The following is a 17,037-nucleotide window of genomic DNA, read 5'->3' as shown; positions in this document are numbered from 1 at the left end:
ATTCAACCCTAGATTACTCATAAAAATATGAGCCGGCTACTAGCCATTTGACACCTAGCCTTACAACAACTAGCAATGAAATCCAAGTTTTTCTCCAGATAAAAAGAATCAGTGTTTTTACGTCACTACGAGAATATCACAAATTCTAAATATAACCAAGTGATTAAATCTCAACAACAAACAAGTATGATCATGATCTAGTTCAAAAGCAACCCTATAAGACTTTGTAAAAATATTTGTTTCTGGCATGCAAATCAATTCATTAGGACTTAAACATCCCTCTATTCGTCATCACCACACTGAAATCAACATCAACTTATCAAATATCATAGTTCATCTTAAGGGATCATGCTAAATATGCATGCAAATGCAACTATATTAAATTACATAAAAATAAACAAATATGTCCTAAATGAACAATCATATAAAAATATGAATGAACTACAACTAAACATGCAACATGAATCTATATGAATCTATATGGACACACACTACTAATCCATACATTATCACCCCCAAACTTAAAATTTTCAATGTCCTCATTGAAGGTAATAATAAGGATTTCAGGCATACCTAATTAGCGGGAGATTCACCCTCGTCGGGTGGAGGATCAGGTGGCCAATCAACCTCGCCACTAGTGTCTCGGAAAATAGTACCGAAAGCGTGTGTCAAATCTTCAGCAAAATGACGGTGAATGTCGTGCATGGCCTCCATACGCCTAATTACTCGCATGTACTGCTCATCACCAACACCAGTCCTATCAACTACCTGCTGCACATGAGAAGAACCCTCTATAGGCACTGGAGGATCCGTTCGGCTACCCTCTACATAATCAAAGATATATCCCAACCCCTTGTCAGGGGGTGCACCTAAGAATGAATAACTCAAGTGATCTGGCTGTCGGTTGAGCTCAAGTATGGGAGCTTCTTGAGTAAATGGTTCAAAACGGTCCTGAGAAATTTTCAGCTCTGCTAACCCAAGAGAATCGAATGGCATATCCAACTTCTTCTCCCACGGAGGTGCATTCAAAACCTGCAGTTGCTCTACTCCTCCTTCATCTTCAAAAACTGAGTCGACCCGCTCTATTTTAAAGCACTATTCTGTTTCTGTGGGTAACTTTATTGCCTTGAACACATTAAAAGTGACCTTTTGATCATAAACCTTCATCGAAAGCTCTCCTTTTTGCACATCAATCATAGTTCGGCCTGTAGCCAAGAATGGTCTTCCCAAGATAATTGGAATCTTCTTATCTTCCTCGAAATCAAGAATTACAAAGTCAGCAGGGAAGAAGAGTTTATCCACCTTGACCAAGACATCCTCTACTATACCTCGTGGATAAGCGATGGAACGGTCAGCTAGTTGCAATGACATGTATGTTGGTTTCGGACCAGGCAGACCAAGCTTCTTGAAGATAGATAAGGGCATCAGATTGATGCTAGCTCCTAAATCACATAAACACTTGTCGAACAACAAGTTTCCGATGGTGCAAGGAATAGTGAAACTCCCAGGATCTTTAAGCTTCGGAGGCAACTTCTGTTGCAGCACAGCACTGCATTCCTCCGTTAGAGCAACGGTCTCTAAGTCATCGAGCTTCAATTTTCGAGTGACAATACCTTTCATAAACCTCGCATAGCTAGGCATCTGTTCAAGAGCTTCAGCGAAAGGTATGTTGATATGAAGTTTCTTGAACACCTCCAGAAACTTCTCAAACTGCTTATCCAGCTTTTTCTTCTGCAGCCTTTTAGGAAAAGGAGGTGGAGGATAGATCTTTTTCTCCCCTATATTACCCTCAGGAGGAGTGTGTTCCACAGTAGTCTTCCTTGGTTCCACCTCTACTTCCTTCTGCACATCTTTTTCAGCCAAAACTTCAGATTCTGGAACTTGAGACTTTTCAGGCTCTTCGTCTTGCTGAACTTGGGGGCTTGCGACCTTTCCAGACCTTAAGGTGATGGCGTTCACCTGTTCTCCAACTTCCCTCTTGCCTGGATTTGTTTTTGTATCACTAGGAAGCGTTCCTGGTGGTCGATTCAATAAGGCATTAGCAATTTTCCCTATTTGGTTCTCCAGATTCTGGATAGAAACAGCCTGGCTTTGGCATATAAGAGCATGGTTTTTGCACATAAGCCTCAACTCCTCCAATTCAGATTTTTCATTCGAAGATAGACCTGCATCATTAGTTTGTTGTTGAAGTTGGAGTTATTGTCTTGGTGTAAATTGTTGCTGAAAACCAGGAGGGTTAAATAGCTTATTTGCAAACTGCTGGAATGGCTGTTGCATCGCATTCTGATTTTTGCTCCAGCTGAAGTTAGGATGATTCCAGTTGTCAGGATAATAAGTGGCAGGAACTGGCTGTTGCGATCTCTGAAAGTTGCTCACAAACTGAGCTGAGTCACTAGATATAGCGCATTGCTTTGTTGCATGCGGACCTGCACACAGCTCACAAACACTGGTTATCTGCTTAACACCATAGTTAGCCAGATAATCGATCTTCATAGACAACGCCTTTAGTTGAGCAGTGATAGCCGTAGCTGTATCCACCTCAAGAACTCCTGCTACCTTGCCCTGTGGACATCTCTGGGTTGGATACTGATATTCATTAGTAGCCATCAGTTCAATTAGATCATAAGCTTCCTCATAGCTCTTTGCACATAATGCTCCGCCTGATGCTGCATCAAGCATGGGTCTGGACTGTGCTCCCAACCCATTGTAAAAACAAGTGATGATCATCCAATCAGGAATTCCATGATGAGGACACTTCCTAAGCATCTCCTTATAGCACTCCCAAGCTTCACATAGTGATTCTCCCGTTTGCTACACAAATTGAGTAATAGCGTTCCTCATTGCAGTTGTCTTCGCCATAGGGAAGAATTTAGTAAGGAATTTCTGAGCAAGATCCTCCCAAGTAGTAATCGAACCAGCTGGTAGAGAGTGTAACCAGCTCTTAGCCTTGTCCCTCAGAGAGAATGGAAACAGTCTTAGCTTAATAGCATCTTCGGAAATGCCATTGAACCTGAAGGTGTCACAGATCTCAATAAAGTCCCTAATGTGCATATTAGGATCTTCAGTTGGAGAACCCCCAAACTGGATTGAATTCTGCACCCATTGAATTATGCCAGGCTTGATCTCAAAGGTATTAGCTGTGATAACTGGCCGAACAATGCTAGATTGAATGTCATTGCACTTGGGTTGAGAAAAGTCCATCAAGGCTTTCGTTCGTGCTGCTGGATCTCCCATTGTAATGAGTACCTGAAACACAAACAAATAAACTGTGAAAGTAAAAGAATCCGAGTCAGTGAACTTTAACGACCACTGATGACAAGCACATAAACTAAAAATTAACACCGAGTCCCCGGCAGCGGCGCCAAAAACTTGTTAGGGCGAAAACACGCGCTAATATTCACGCAAGTATACGCGTTCACAAGTAGTATAAGATATAAATCAGATTCGTTCCCACAGAGACTGGTTTAGGTTAAGTTCAATTTATGCACCTATGCAACAATGTATGGTTATCGCTCAATGCTAAGACAAGTAACAAATTGGGTTTTTATTAAACTAAGAGATTATACTAAATAACATTAACTAAGAGAATTGAGGTTGAATTACTATATATTATAAACATGAGATCCTAACTTCATTAAATACTTCATTCAATAGCCTTATTGTTTTTAACCTTAGCATGTGATGGTGATGACACTAATCAGATAACACGAAACTGATAAACGCCAACTTTCGTTGCACGAGTACCATTCTACCAGACATCCACAAAAGAGATAGAAGCTGAATAGGCACCAATTATATTGAGACCCTATATGTCTATAGAATTTGACAACATAACGGTTTAAGAACAAGTTATCTATCATGATTACAGAGGGCAAGTAAAACGGTTAGAGTTACCTACGAATCATGCATACACATACATGAACCTATGCTAGCAAGGCATGTTCTAAACCTCTATATTCACTTTCGCTTCAATAGACATTAACACTCTATCTTATATGTTAGCTACGCACATAAGACGAATAAGCACAACCAATACTAGGATATCAATCAATCACCACACACCAAGATATCGAAACAATTTAATTATTAAAATCCATAAGTAAATCCGCTAGAATCCTGATAACGATTAGCCCATAATCGAACTCATCGTCACCATGGGTTCCAATGAAAGCATGGTATAAATAAGGTCTTAATAAACTAAATAATAATCAAAGTACGAATAAACGAGATCTAGGTTCAACAAGAAGGAAAACGAGCATCCAAAGTTACAACTAATTCAAAGAATCACAAGTTGAAAACAAGATCTTCTTTTTCGGAGTTGTTCTGTGCTTCTAGGTCTTCTCCTTGGTATCCCAGTCTTCCCGGATGATGAAAACCCTTTTTTTTATGTATATATAAGCCCCTAGTGGACCTGGACCCTTAAAATCGTCAAATTCCACTCAAAAAAGGCTTTTTCAGCGAAATCAGTGACCAGGCACGCCCTGAGCGGCCGCTCAGCTCTCCTGAGCGGGCGCTCAGCTCTGCTGAGCGGGCGCTCAGCTACTGACTGGGAAAAATATTCTAATGAATCTTGTTTTGGCCATAACTTGAGTTCTACTCCTCAGAATTAGGCGATTCAACTGCCCATGCAAAGCTATTGAGATTCTCTACAACTTGACAATGGCTTGGCTTCCAATTCTGATCACTTTTAATCATATTTCCTTTAAAAGCTCTTTTCTTCATTTAACTGATACCTGAAATGCATTAACACAAAAACACATCAAAATACCAACAACTTGAGTCCAAAACACCAATTTAAGCTTGTAATAAAGCATTCCAAGTGGATATAAAATCCACTTATCAATCATCACCGTTACATGCTAAGGGTAATAAAGATAACTATTGAAGGAAGTATTAATGAATTTATGATCTCATGTGTGTTTAATATTATTAATTCAAGTGTCAATTAAGTGTTTAATTCTCATAGTTAATTGTAGTTAATAATTAGTTAATCAAATCTAAGTGTTATTGTCTTGACATTGAGAAGTAATCATACATTGGTGAGTAAGTGTTAATTGAACATAATTAGTCTGAGTCTCTGTGGGAATGAACTAGAATTTATTCTATATTACTTGCGAATGCGTATACTTGCGTGAATTATTAGCGCGTGTTTTGTGCTTAACAATCCTCCACAATTCCTCGTGGATATGTAATAAAATGATCGGCCAACTGCAAGGACATATATGTAGGCTTTGGATCAAGTAGACCCAACATCTTGAAGATAGACTAAGGAATCAGATTGATGCTAGCTCTCAAATCACATAAACACTTATCGAAGGATAAGTTTCCGATGGTGCAAGGAATAATGAAGCATCCAGGATCTTTAAGCTTCAGAGGTAACTTCTGTTGCAGCATAACACTGCATTCCTCCGTAAGCGCAATGGTCTTTAAGTCATCAAGCTTCACTTTCCTTGAGAGAATACCTTTCATAAATTTCGCATAGCTAGGCATCTGTTCAAGAGCTTCAGCGAAAGGTATGTTGATGTGAAGTTTATTGAAAACTTCCAAGAACTTACACTACTAGAAAAATGCCCTTAGACATCGGTTATAAAATAACCGATGACTTTTTAAAAAAACAGATGTCTTCGCATGTGTAGAGAAAGGTAGGGGTCTTTAACATCGGTTTTTAGCCGATGTTAAAGATGTACACAGTCATCGGTTTTTTTATCAAACTGATGTATAATTAGCCCTTTTTTTGAATAAAATTTTAAAACTAGATTGTCAAAAATGGTATTTAGGAGGTTAAATAGCACTTTAAACATATAACAGGGAAGCACTTTTAATTGATAGACATTAGATGCTTAAACAAATCGAAGTCTTAGTCTGTATTTTACATTGGTTCATTTGCTAAACCGATGTTAGACATTTATTATAACATCAGTTCTGTTTGAGGAAGCGATGTGAAACTTCTACTTTAACATCATTTTCTATAGTTTTACTTTTAAATACTTGCACAAAACGATGTGTTTTAACATTTTAGACATCATTTTCTTTTTAATAATTCAATTTGTTTTGTTGGTTTAAACATCATTTTTAGTTTGAGTTGGTGATGTGTTTTTAGTTGAACCAAGAACCGATGTTTGAGTTCTTATTTTTTTTAAAATAAGCCAGTCCATTTGTGCATAAACCCAGAAAAAGCAAAAATACCAAATGAACATCCAACAAACAACCAAATTATATACTAAATCAACTTGCATGTCTACAATCAAAATCCAACCGCATTCTTCGATAACTACATCTAACCATTCCGACATCCAACAAACAACCAACATCCATATCTACAACCAAAAACCAATCCACCCATCCATATTCATCTCCTTATTCCAACTAAAATTTATACAACTTAATATACGTATAAAATTTACCAATATAAGAGACCAATAAAGTTTGCAAAAACATATGGTTCCCTTACTAGTTTGCAAAAATCAAGTCAATAAAAACTTCATATCAATCCTGGATATATTCTGCAGCCTCCATTCGCACCTCGTCAAGCTCTTCCGTCATATAAAACAAACAGATCTTGGTCACCCACTATTTTTAGTAGTGCAAATCAAACTAACCATTACTTAACACAAGGACCATATCACTCTCAAGCACCGATGTTATTCTATGTGCTATAGCTAAGACTGTAGAATCTGAGAAGTGTTCCCTCAGGGTTTGCTGAATCATATTATCAGTAGATGTATCAACTGATGCAATAGCCTCATCAAGAACTAATACTTTTCTTTTCTTAATTAGAACATGACCAAGACATACCAACTGCCTCTGACCTACACTCCAGTTCTCCCCATTTTCCGAAACTGCAAGCATTGGGCTAATAATCATTATCAATTTATGCTTGCTTATGAGTTCGAAAAAATAATGTTGTAGGGGTCATATGAAGCTGACCTGTAGAGTCAAGCTTGCCTTCCTTCTTGCTTACTTCATCTCCTAATTGGCACTTGTTGAGAACCTGAAATTTTTAATGAACTACAGAAATTAATATGCATTGTATTGTACATAATCGAATTTTCAACGTACACCACGCTAGAAATACATTAATACTTGCCACCAACCCACCTCCCAAATTTGTTCATCGGTATAGTCTCTAAGAGGATCCAGGTTGCTCCGTAGTGTCCCCTCAAACATAGTTGGATCTTGAGGAATGATGCTTAATCTAGATCGTATATCATGTAATCCGATCAAACATATGTTGATATCACTTCCGGTTCTCCCTACAATTCCAGTCTTCATCCCTCCTTCAAAGGTGCAAGTAAGACTTCTCAAAATGAGGGGCATATGAGGAGCATATCGAACCTGTAACCATGAAAAGACCATTACTTTTAAAAAGACCCATTATGCACATATTGCATTCATAAAAGTTGGTGTAAAAGATTAAAAAAACACCTGTATGTTATAGACATCAACTTTACCATACAATGGCCAGTGATCAGTTAGCCTATTTGATTCTAAGATAAGAGGAGGCTCACTTGGGATTGAAGTGTATTGGAACATCCTTTCAACTGATATAATTTTATTCTCGAGATTACAGAGGCTCCATATTACCCAAGCTTGTAACTGGTTTAGGTTGAGGCCATAAGTAACTGCTATGCCTGCAAACCGATATGTCACAAACGTTGGCAAAAAAAGTTAGAATGTGGAGGAGCAAAATCAGATGCAAAATAAGAACTATATGCTATGGAGAAGTACCAAGAATCAAATCACATACTTGGATCTATTGTTCCATGAGGAACATAGATCAGGAAAACTAACGAGAATGCAAATGTTAAAGAAGACAATATATCCAAGTGAAAGGTCAGCCACTCCCTTACACTAAAACTGTGAAACTTTGGCCGAGAGCTTCCATCGATTAGTTTTATATTTGTTTTTCCGAAATCTGCTTTATTGATCAAAACTCATAATCATGGTTGATCCTGAGATTGTTTCGGAAAAATTTTGTATAACTGGAGCTTGACGCACTCCAACCAAACGAGCCAGCTCACGTGCTGAATGTAGATAATATTGCTGCAATATAAAAATATGACATTCAGCTCAGGATAAAGGACATGTTACTATGGAAAATACAACTATGCTCGAAACTTGTATGCTTCTGAATATTTTCTATACCAACACTGAAGTTTACACAAGGAGATATGAAAAACTTAGAACTACGAGTAGAGGTGAATTGCTCACATCATTTTATTTTTCTTTCTTTTAGAACGCTCAACCAAATATCCTTACAGCAATAACGAATAACAAGTACTAAGAAAAGGGATATAAATGTACTTGTAACCGAATTCAAATTGCAATAACGTGAAAGAAAATTAGGAAGACCTGCCATGCCACCTGCGACATTACTGCAATAATCCCCAGAAGTTGTATAACTGAAAAGGCAAATGTACCAACTTGATTGGGCATGTCCAAATTAACCATGCTCTGGTCTGTAGATGCCTGAAAAAAAAGTTAATTATACAGACATCCTTTTTTTCTATTAAATGTACCATCCGTTCAATGCACTTACTCTATTTATGATGCGTCCACTTGGAGTAGAATCAAAGAAAGACATTGGAGCACGAAAAATGCAAGCATGCATTTTGTAGAAAAGCAGTGTTGCTGTCTTGTATCCAACGATTGCAAGAGATAGGTATCTTCCAAGTATGTAAAAAGAACTTCCGATTGCCAAAGCTACATAAAATATTATTAAAGTTGAAACTTTAACTGCAGCAGCCACACTCCTTGACACAGGAGTTGCCCAGGCCTTCCAGTAATTACTTCCAATCTGAAATAATTGAAAAAAAACTTGTGATAACAGAATAACGGGTATGAGTGCACCGCGATATGCTGTTGTCACATATTTCCAGTAGACTAAGAAACCGACTCTCCCTTTCTCCCTTTATTCTTCGTTAATAAGCTGTCCTTTCGTTCCTACTGTTTCATCCGGTGGTTCAACGCTCTGAACATCTACGGTCTGTTACGAGGCCTAAAAACTCCCTGTACTGCTATTCTCACCGAGATTAGAAGATTTAGAAGCTGGCCCAGCATCTTAAGAGATGAGTGCAGATAAAGCTGTCTTATGTGCACCCACAAGTTCAATAAAGTCATTCCCTGAATCAAGTAATTTGCCATATTTTACGGATTATGTAATCCGACCATCTTTCATAACCTAATAAGATGGAATTATCTCAAAATGTATCATCACATATAATGATGAAGGAGACAAAGAAAAAGTCTAGCTCACCAGGATGAGGTCTACAGCAGGTAGAAACTCAACGTGATGAGTTACATAAATCACTGTCTTCGACTCCAGAAGACCCAGTAAGCACTCCTGTCACACAAAATTTGTCAAATGATGTATGCCAAATCAGATATATAACAGTAAAACATAATACATATCGTCCCTATCAAGCTTGTAATATGAATGCTTGTAACACGCATAATTAAACATATAAATTACTTATTACAACTACACATGTTTACATATATACAATTCCACACCTAAACTAAACAAGAACATAAACAAGAACATAAGCAAGAACAAGAACAAGAACATACAATGAGGAACACAACATAAACAACATAAACTAAACAGAACAGGAAAAAGAACATACACAACATAAACTAAATAGGATCCATACACATGCATCTATTAAAATTAAACAAGAACAAAGAGGAACACATGCATCTATTAAAGTAACAAAACGTACAAATGCATATGAAATCTTACCTAATCGAAACCCACTTAAAGATTAACCAAACCCAGCTCCAGAGACCTAAAATCAAACTCGAAAAAACATAAAATGGAAAAACAAACTCGATTAAAATCAAAACAAAAAATTTAAAATTAAATTCAAAAAAATACTTTTCACACACTAATCGAGTAGTCCAGACTTCCTTCAAGGCTCTTCAGCACCAATCGACCTTGATTTATAAATTAATCGAGTTTATTAATTCATATAAATTTTAGGGGTTTTAGGTTAAAGAGAGTGAGTGAGAAGAGAGATAGTGAGAGATGAGAGAGAAGAGAGAAGAGAGAAGAGAGACAAGACAGTGAGAGAGAAGAGACAAGAGATAAGAAAGAAGAGAGAAGAGAGAATGAGAGAGCTGAGAGAGAGAGGGAAACTGTTTTGGTAATGGGGGAAACTGAAAATAAAAAAATTTGGTTAACAGGGAATTTTTTGGTGTATTTACGGGGGAAAGAAAGAAGCGGGCATTTTTTTTTAAAACGATTATAGACATCGGTTGGTTTAGATACTGATGTCTTACAATACCTTTAACATCGGTTTTAAAGTAACCGATATTAGAACTGTTTTTATCATCCGTGACATTTCTAACCGATATTAAATGGGTGATGTCGTAGGCACTATTTCTAGTAGTGTTAGCAAATTGCTTATCCAACTTCTGCTTCTGCAGCCTTTTAAAAAAAGGAGGTGGAGGATAGACCTGTTTTTCCCCTGTATTACCCTCAAGAGGAGTGTTGACAACAACTTTCTTCCTTGGTTCTACCTCGGCATCCTTCAGCACCTCTTCTTCAGCCACAACTTCAATTTCTGAAACTTAAGATTTTTCAGGGCTTGCAACCTTCACAGACCTCAACGTAATTGCCTTAACCTGGTCTTTTGCTTCCCTCTTGACTGGAACTTCCGTATCACTAGGGAGTGTACTAGGATGTTGATTCAATAAAGTATTGGCAATCTACCCAATTTGATTCTCCAGAGTCTTGATAGAAACCGCTTGGCTCTTGCACATGAGCCTTAACTCCTCTAATTCAGATTTTTCATTAGATTGACTGTACTTCCATGCGGTTGTTGTTGAAGTTGGAGTTGTTGTCTTGGTGCATATTGCAGTTATTAAAAATCATGAGGGTTCAATTGCTTTGCTGCATACTGCTGATAAGGCTGCTGTACAGTATTCTGATTGTTGCTCCAGCTGAAAATAGGATGATTGTGATTATTGGGATGATAAGTGGCTGGAACTGGTTGCTGCGATCTCTGAAGGTTGCTTACAAACTGAGTTGATTCACTAGAAGTAGCACACTGCTCAATTTTATGTGCACCTGTACAAAGCTCATACACACTTGTGATTATATTAACTCCATAATTAGCCAAAAAATCCACCTTCATCATTAAAGCCTTAAGCTGAGCAGCTTTAGCAATAGCTGCATACACCTCCAGAATTTCTGCTATCTTGCCTTGAGATAGTCTCTGAGTTGGGTTCTGATATTCCTTAGAAGCCATCAGTTCAATCAACTCATAAGCTTCATCGTAGCTCTTAGCCCACAAGGTTCCACCCGATGCTGCATCAAGCATGGGTCTTGATTATGCTCCCTACCTATTATAAAAGCAGTTGATGATCATCCAGTCAGGCATCCCATAATGAGGATACTTCCTAAGCATGTCCTTATAATGCTTCCAAGCGTCACATAAAGACTCTCCCAATTGATGCGCAAATTGAGTAAGAGTGTTCATGATTGCAGTTATCTTTGCCATAGGGAAGAATTTAGTAAGAAAATTTTGAGCAAGATCTTCCCAAGTAGTGATAGAACCTGCTGGTAGAGAATGCTACCAACACTTAGCTTTATCCCTCGGATAGAATGGGAAAAGCCTCAGCTTAAGAGCATGTTCAGAAATATTGTTGAATTTGAAAGTGTCGCAGATCTCGATGAAATCTCTAATATGCATGTTGGGATCTTCCGTTGGAGAATCCCCAAACTGGACTGAAATTTGCACAAATCTGAATTCTGCTAGCTTCGATTTCAAAAGTATTAGCCATGATGGATGGTCTGATAATGCTAGACTGAATGTCATTGATCTTCAGTTGAGAATAATCTATTAAAACTTACAGATTTGCTACTGGTTCTCCCATTGCAATAATCGTTTCTTTTTCAAGTTTCTCAACTTCTTCAAAAACTTCTTCATTGACTTCTACTTCTTCCCGTATTTCTTTACGAGATTGAGAACACGTTCGCATACACGCCCTCTAGAGTACCTGAAACACCAACAAGCCAACAAGTAAGTAAAATATCCAAGTCAGTGAACTTTAACGACCACTGATGTCAAGAACATAAACTAAATTTAACATCGAGTCCCCGGCAGCGGCGCCAAAAACTTGTTAGGGAGAAAACATGTGCTAAAATTACACGCAAGCATACGCATTCGCAAGTAGTATAAGACATAAATTAGATTTGTACCCACATAGTCTCTTTTTAGTTAACTTAAGATTATGCACCTATGCAACAATGGTATGGCTATCGCTCAATGCTATGACAATAACAAGTTGAGATGTTTATAACTAAGATTTAACTTACATGCAATTAACTAAGAATAAAAGTGATTGAAATAACAATATGAGACAAACATGGGATTCTAACTTCATTCAAAGTCATTGTTCTTAACCTTAGCATGCAATGGTGATGATAACTAATCAGATAACACGAAACTAGTAAACGCCAACTTTCATTGTACGAATACCCTACTTCTAGACATCCACAAAAGAGATAGAAGCTGAATAGACACCAATTATGTTGAGACCCTATATGTCTATAGAATTTGACATCATAAAGGTTTAATGAACAAGTTATCTATCGTGATTACATAGTGCAAGTAAGATGGTTAAAATTACCTATGAATCATGTATAATAAATACATGAACCTATGCTAGCTTGGCAAGTTCTAAATCTCTATATTCACTTTCGCTTCAATATAGATTAATAAAATATCTTATATGTTCGCGATGCACATAAGACGAATACGCACAACCAATACTAGGATATCATCAATCACCATACACTTAGGTGTCAAAATAATTGACTATAGAAATCCATAAGTAAATCCGTTAGAACCCCATGACAACGATTAGTTCATAACCGAACTCATCTTCACCATGGGTTCCAATGAAAGCATGGTAAATAACTAAGATAAACTAGGTCTTTATAAAATGAATAATAATAACAAAGTACGTTAACAAGAGTATTAGGTTCAAAAAATAAAGAAAACGGGCATCCAACTTTACAACTTAAGCAAAGAATCACAAGTAAAAATAAGATCTTATTCTTCTTCATTGTATTGTGCTATTAGGTCTTCTTGCTGCTCTTTCCTTCCTCTTCTAAATGAAAAACATATTTTAAAAGTCTTTAAATACTAGACCAACAGATCAGGAGTGCAGCAAATCAATCTTATAATAGAATCAGGATTCCTGAGTTTCTGTCAAATGGGCGCGGCCGCTCCCAAGAAATGCCCGGCCACCCCGACCTTCTGAAAAAATTGATTTTTCTGCTTTCTTGACCTTCTCATGCTGGTTTCTTACGCGTAATCGACCAAGGTTCTATCCTAACACTCTTTTAAGCATAAAACATGCAAAATTTATTCCTTCTTCCAAATATACCTTAAAATGCAAAACACTACAAAAACACATTAAAACACAAATAACTTGAGTACAAAACACCAATTCGAGCCTTTACGAAGCGTTCTAAGTGGATATAAATGCCACTTATCAATGACCCAGATTCCTGACGCCAGATTTGTGAGCATTACAAGTCACATTTGTTGATTTAAGAAAGAGAAGTTAAGTACGATTAAAAACTAGTGAAATGATAATATTCTTGTTTATAGATTTCCGGACAAACTCTCGTGCACCCTCTACCTCGAAACCACCAGGAAAATTTACGAACCTTACTAATGATTACTGTTGTGTTGTGGAAATGAATTACTGTATTTATGTATGATGCCATAATTACCGTGAATTTTAGTTACAAAATATTATGAGATGAGATTGATTGTGTTATAATAAGTATCGTAGTGTATTTTAATGCCAGTGAGTAGCGTAGTATATATGTTTTAGGCCATAAGTTGGTCGGTATAACTTATTTAAAAACACGGAAGTATTCCGGAAATATTTGGTATTAATCTGTTTGTCTCTAATTTTATTATTAAAGTAAATATTCTAAGGGACTCGATGTCCTCTTGCGGTTTATTAAATACCTCAAACTTTTATTAAACGATTTCTAAAAATCGTATTCCCTCTACTTATATATTCTTTAACCGTTGAATATTATTTCAAATATTCATTTAAAAAACAAAGTATTGATAAATGATTATTTAATTATTAATTTCAAACATTTAATGTTTATTAAATATTTACTTTATTTTTTTAAACATTAATTAGTTCAGGAATATTATTTCAAACATTCATTTAAAATAGAATCATTTTAGGTTAAATTATTTCATAATTATTATTTAATTATGAAATATTTAATAAAGGATTTTATATTATTAAAAATCATAATCCCTATTTTACAAGATTTTCTGAATTTTAGAAAATCATTCTAGTACCTTCCAATCTTCGAAAAATATTATTTCGACTTATTTTAAATAATTTGATGACAATGTCAAAAGAAACCCCCTTAATTATTCATCTATTGACAACGATCACTCATATTTTTATAAAACATCCTCCAGAAATTTCTGGAGGTATATATATATATATATACATATCGATATGTACCTATCAACAAGCATTACGCTTGGAGAACGAATAAATGTTCTAAGTATAGGATATGAATCTTTAAAAGGACTAGGAGGGGTAAACTCTAGTACTACGGGTACTGGGGAGACTACCAAAGGTACCACAGGTGAAGGTACTACATGTACTCAGAAACCTGTGAAGTGTGTGTATACCCAAAATGGGACACATAGCCCGTATGCGGCAAGGGTGATAACCGGGATAGAAATGTGTCCTCCTTCTACTAATAGAAAAGGTTTACAGATTTTTAGATATATGACTGATCATCGTATAGCGGTGGATCCAACAAATGTCATATTATTGCAATAGGAATTGATATGCAAAACTATAACCCGAGCCTAGGTGCTGGTTTACTAAAAGGGTATTCGTAGAATAATTGAGTTAATAATATACATTGTTTTGAAAAGAGGTGTGTATCACCAAGAAAACTACTTTTAAACATGTACCATTATATTGATTAACCAAAATGGCGATCCGAAAGTTGACAGCCTGAAAGAGCGTTGGAAACGCACGGCTTTTCTGTAGACTGTTTGAGGGTGATGCCACAGGTAGAACGTATGAGCTGGTTCAGTGTTCGGTTTCATCTGTTCGGCTCATAAATAAGTAAGACTTATGTAAGGTATTCATGAACAAACATTTATTGGACCGCTGGTCTAATCTTAAATAGAGGTTATACCCACGACATAACTTAATTACTTTTGGATTGTAATAACTATCACTCGGTGGATTTAAAACTCTAGTAATGCATTGATTTTGTTTCCAATATAATAACCTATAATTATGTGTAATAGTATGTGTGGGGTCGTAGATGCTTGAGTTAATTATATTGTTGTACAAGATAAATGTTGAAATAGGATTCAAGATGGTGTGACCTCCGGAATATCTGACCTTGGATTTGGGGGCGCCACAAAGACCAATGGAATCATTAGGGATAAAATGAGGAGGAAAGATTTTGGAATTGAATATGATTTAGGAAATATGTCATATAGAAATTTGGAGCTGAGTCTCCAGTGCATTTGAGGTAAATATGGTATTACCAACGCCATAGGTTGATTTGGACAACACGAATCTTGTTACTCGTAGTTATTTATAAGTTGCCCATGAAGGGGCGTCATATATGAGAACCATAAAGTCTCATTATAATTACACATTTGAGGTTAATGAGTTACCTGGAATAGTTGGAGGTATTGTTTTATTACAAGGATCCAATACCCTATGAACAACAAATTCCCTAGAGATAGTACCCACTATAACCTCGAGGATGTTATTTCTCTTAAGGAAGATTTACATATTATATAAGAATGTTATCGTAAGACGAGAACACTACATGATACTATGCATATGCTTCGCACATATGGCCAGGATGGTTTAACTCCGAGATCAAGGACATTGAGAATTAATGACATGTTTGTAATGGAATCACATATAGTTAAACCGAGCAATGCAGCGATCTCAACACTTATCAAAAGGTTGGACCAATGAGTCTAGAGTGAAATTATTTAGTATAAAATGGATTTAGAAACTATGTATATATACTCATAGACCTCCATATATTCCGTAACATATGTTCACATATACACACATGTCATTGAACGTATGGACTGTTGAGATCTCTGAGAGATCTCTTTGATCTATTCCTGGGGTGAATTAGCCACTTGTATTTCACGTCGGATGTCTGTAGTAGGACCCTATCAGCTTAACAGATGCTTTTGGAATAATGCGGAGTAAGGTCTTTGAGGAAAAAGCAATAAAATGACAGATATATTTGCTAAATCGAATTAATGAGTGACTTTTAAATGATGTTGAGAGACTGTAATATCTGGGAAAATTCTGTAACTATTTTGTGATAAGTAAATAAATATTATGTGTTTATTTAAGTTAAAATTTTTACAGCCATATCATGTCATGCGATAGTTATTATTTATTGTCCAGTAAGGACCAAATTTTTTTTTATTCTTTGTTGCGTCTTTAAAATGCAATCATATGAAAGTATACGCTTTTCAGACGCGTGTTTATTAGCGTTTTTATTGTGGTACCTATTATGTCTCGTCTTGTGTGCCTTTGCATATATTGTATATGTTTTCGGGGTTTACTGTTAATTTATGTAATAATCCCAACTTTTGGAATTTTTAAAACACAGATGAATAGTAACTTTTGTTGATTTTGTTGATTGAGTAAAATAATCAGACCATACTATGTAGGAGCACCATTATGGAAATTTTGAGATCATCTTTGTATTCTAAAAAGTATATAAGTTTATGTAAAGGTTGTCAGAGTTCGAGTTCGGACACTCTTATTTTTTCCCGAAAATCCACCAGATACCGAATTAATTGAGTATAAGGTAACATGATTAAAAGGTTTTAATTCAAGGATTATAAGAGAGGATCAATAAAGGAGTATAAAATATTAAGAAAGGTTTAGGGAAGCCTAAGTAACAAGATCCTAGATATGATCCCTCAAACGATTAACTAGAACGCGAGTTAAGCGAACCGTAAAACAAAT

At 36.3% G+C, this 17,037-nt stretch overlaps 1 non-coding gene and 1 pseudogene across 1 annotated transcript; one reads left to right on the top strand and one right to left on the bottom strand.

The window, feature by feature from the left end:
• Positions 1–2,737: 2,737 nt before the first annotated feature.
• Positions 2,738–2,844, top strand: LOC141687614 (small nucleolar RNA R71). Its single transcript, XR_012561105.1, has one exon. It is a non-coding gene; the product is annotated as a small nucleolar RNA R71 (small nucleolar RNA).
• A 3,750-nt stretch (positions 2,845–6,594) lies between these two features.
• LOC141685298 (ABC transporter C family member 3-like) lies at positions 6,595–10,343 on the bottom strand (annotated as a pseudogene).
• Positions 10,344–17,037: the final 6,694 nt, after the last annotated feature.

Source organism: Apium graveolens, chromosome 9 (assembly GCF_009905375.1).
Source record: "Apium graveolens cultivar Ventura chromosome 9, ASM990537v1, whole genome shotgun sequence".
Lineage (NCBI taxonomy): Eukaryota > Viridiplantae > Streptophyta > Magnoliopsida > Apiales > Apiaceae > Apium > Apium graveolens.
The sequence above is the reverse complement of the archived record's forward strand: the minus strand, read 5'-3'. Positions and strand labels throughout refer to the sequence as shown.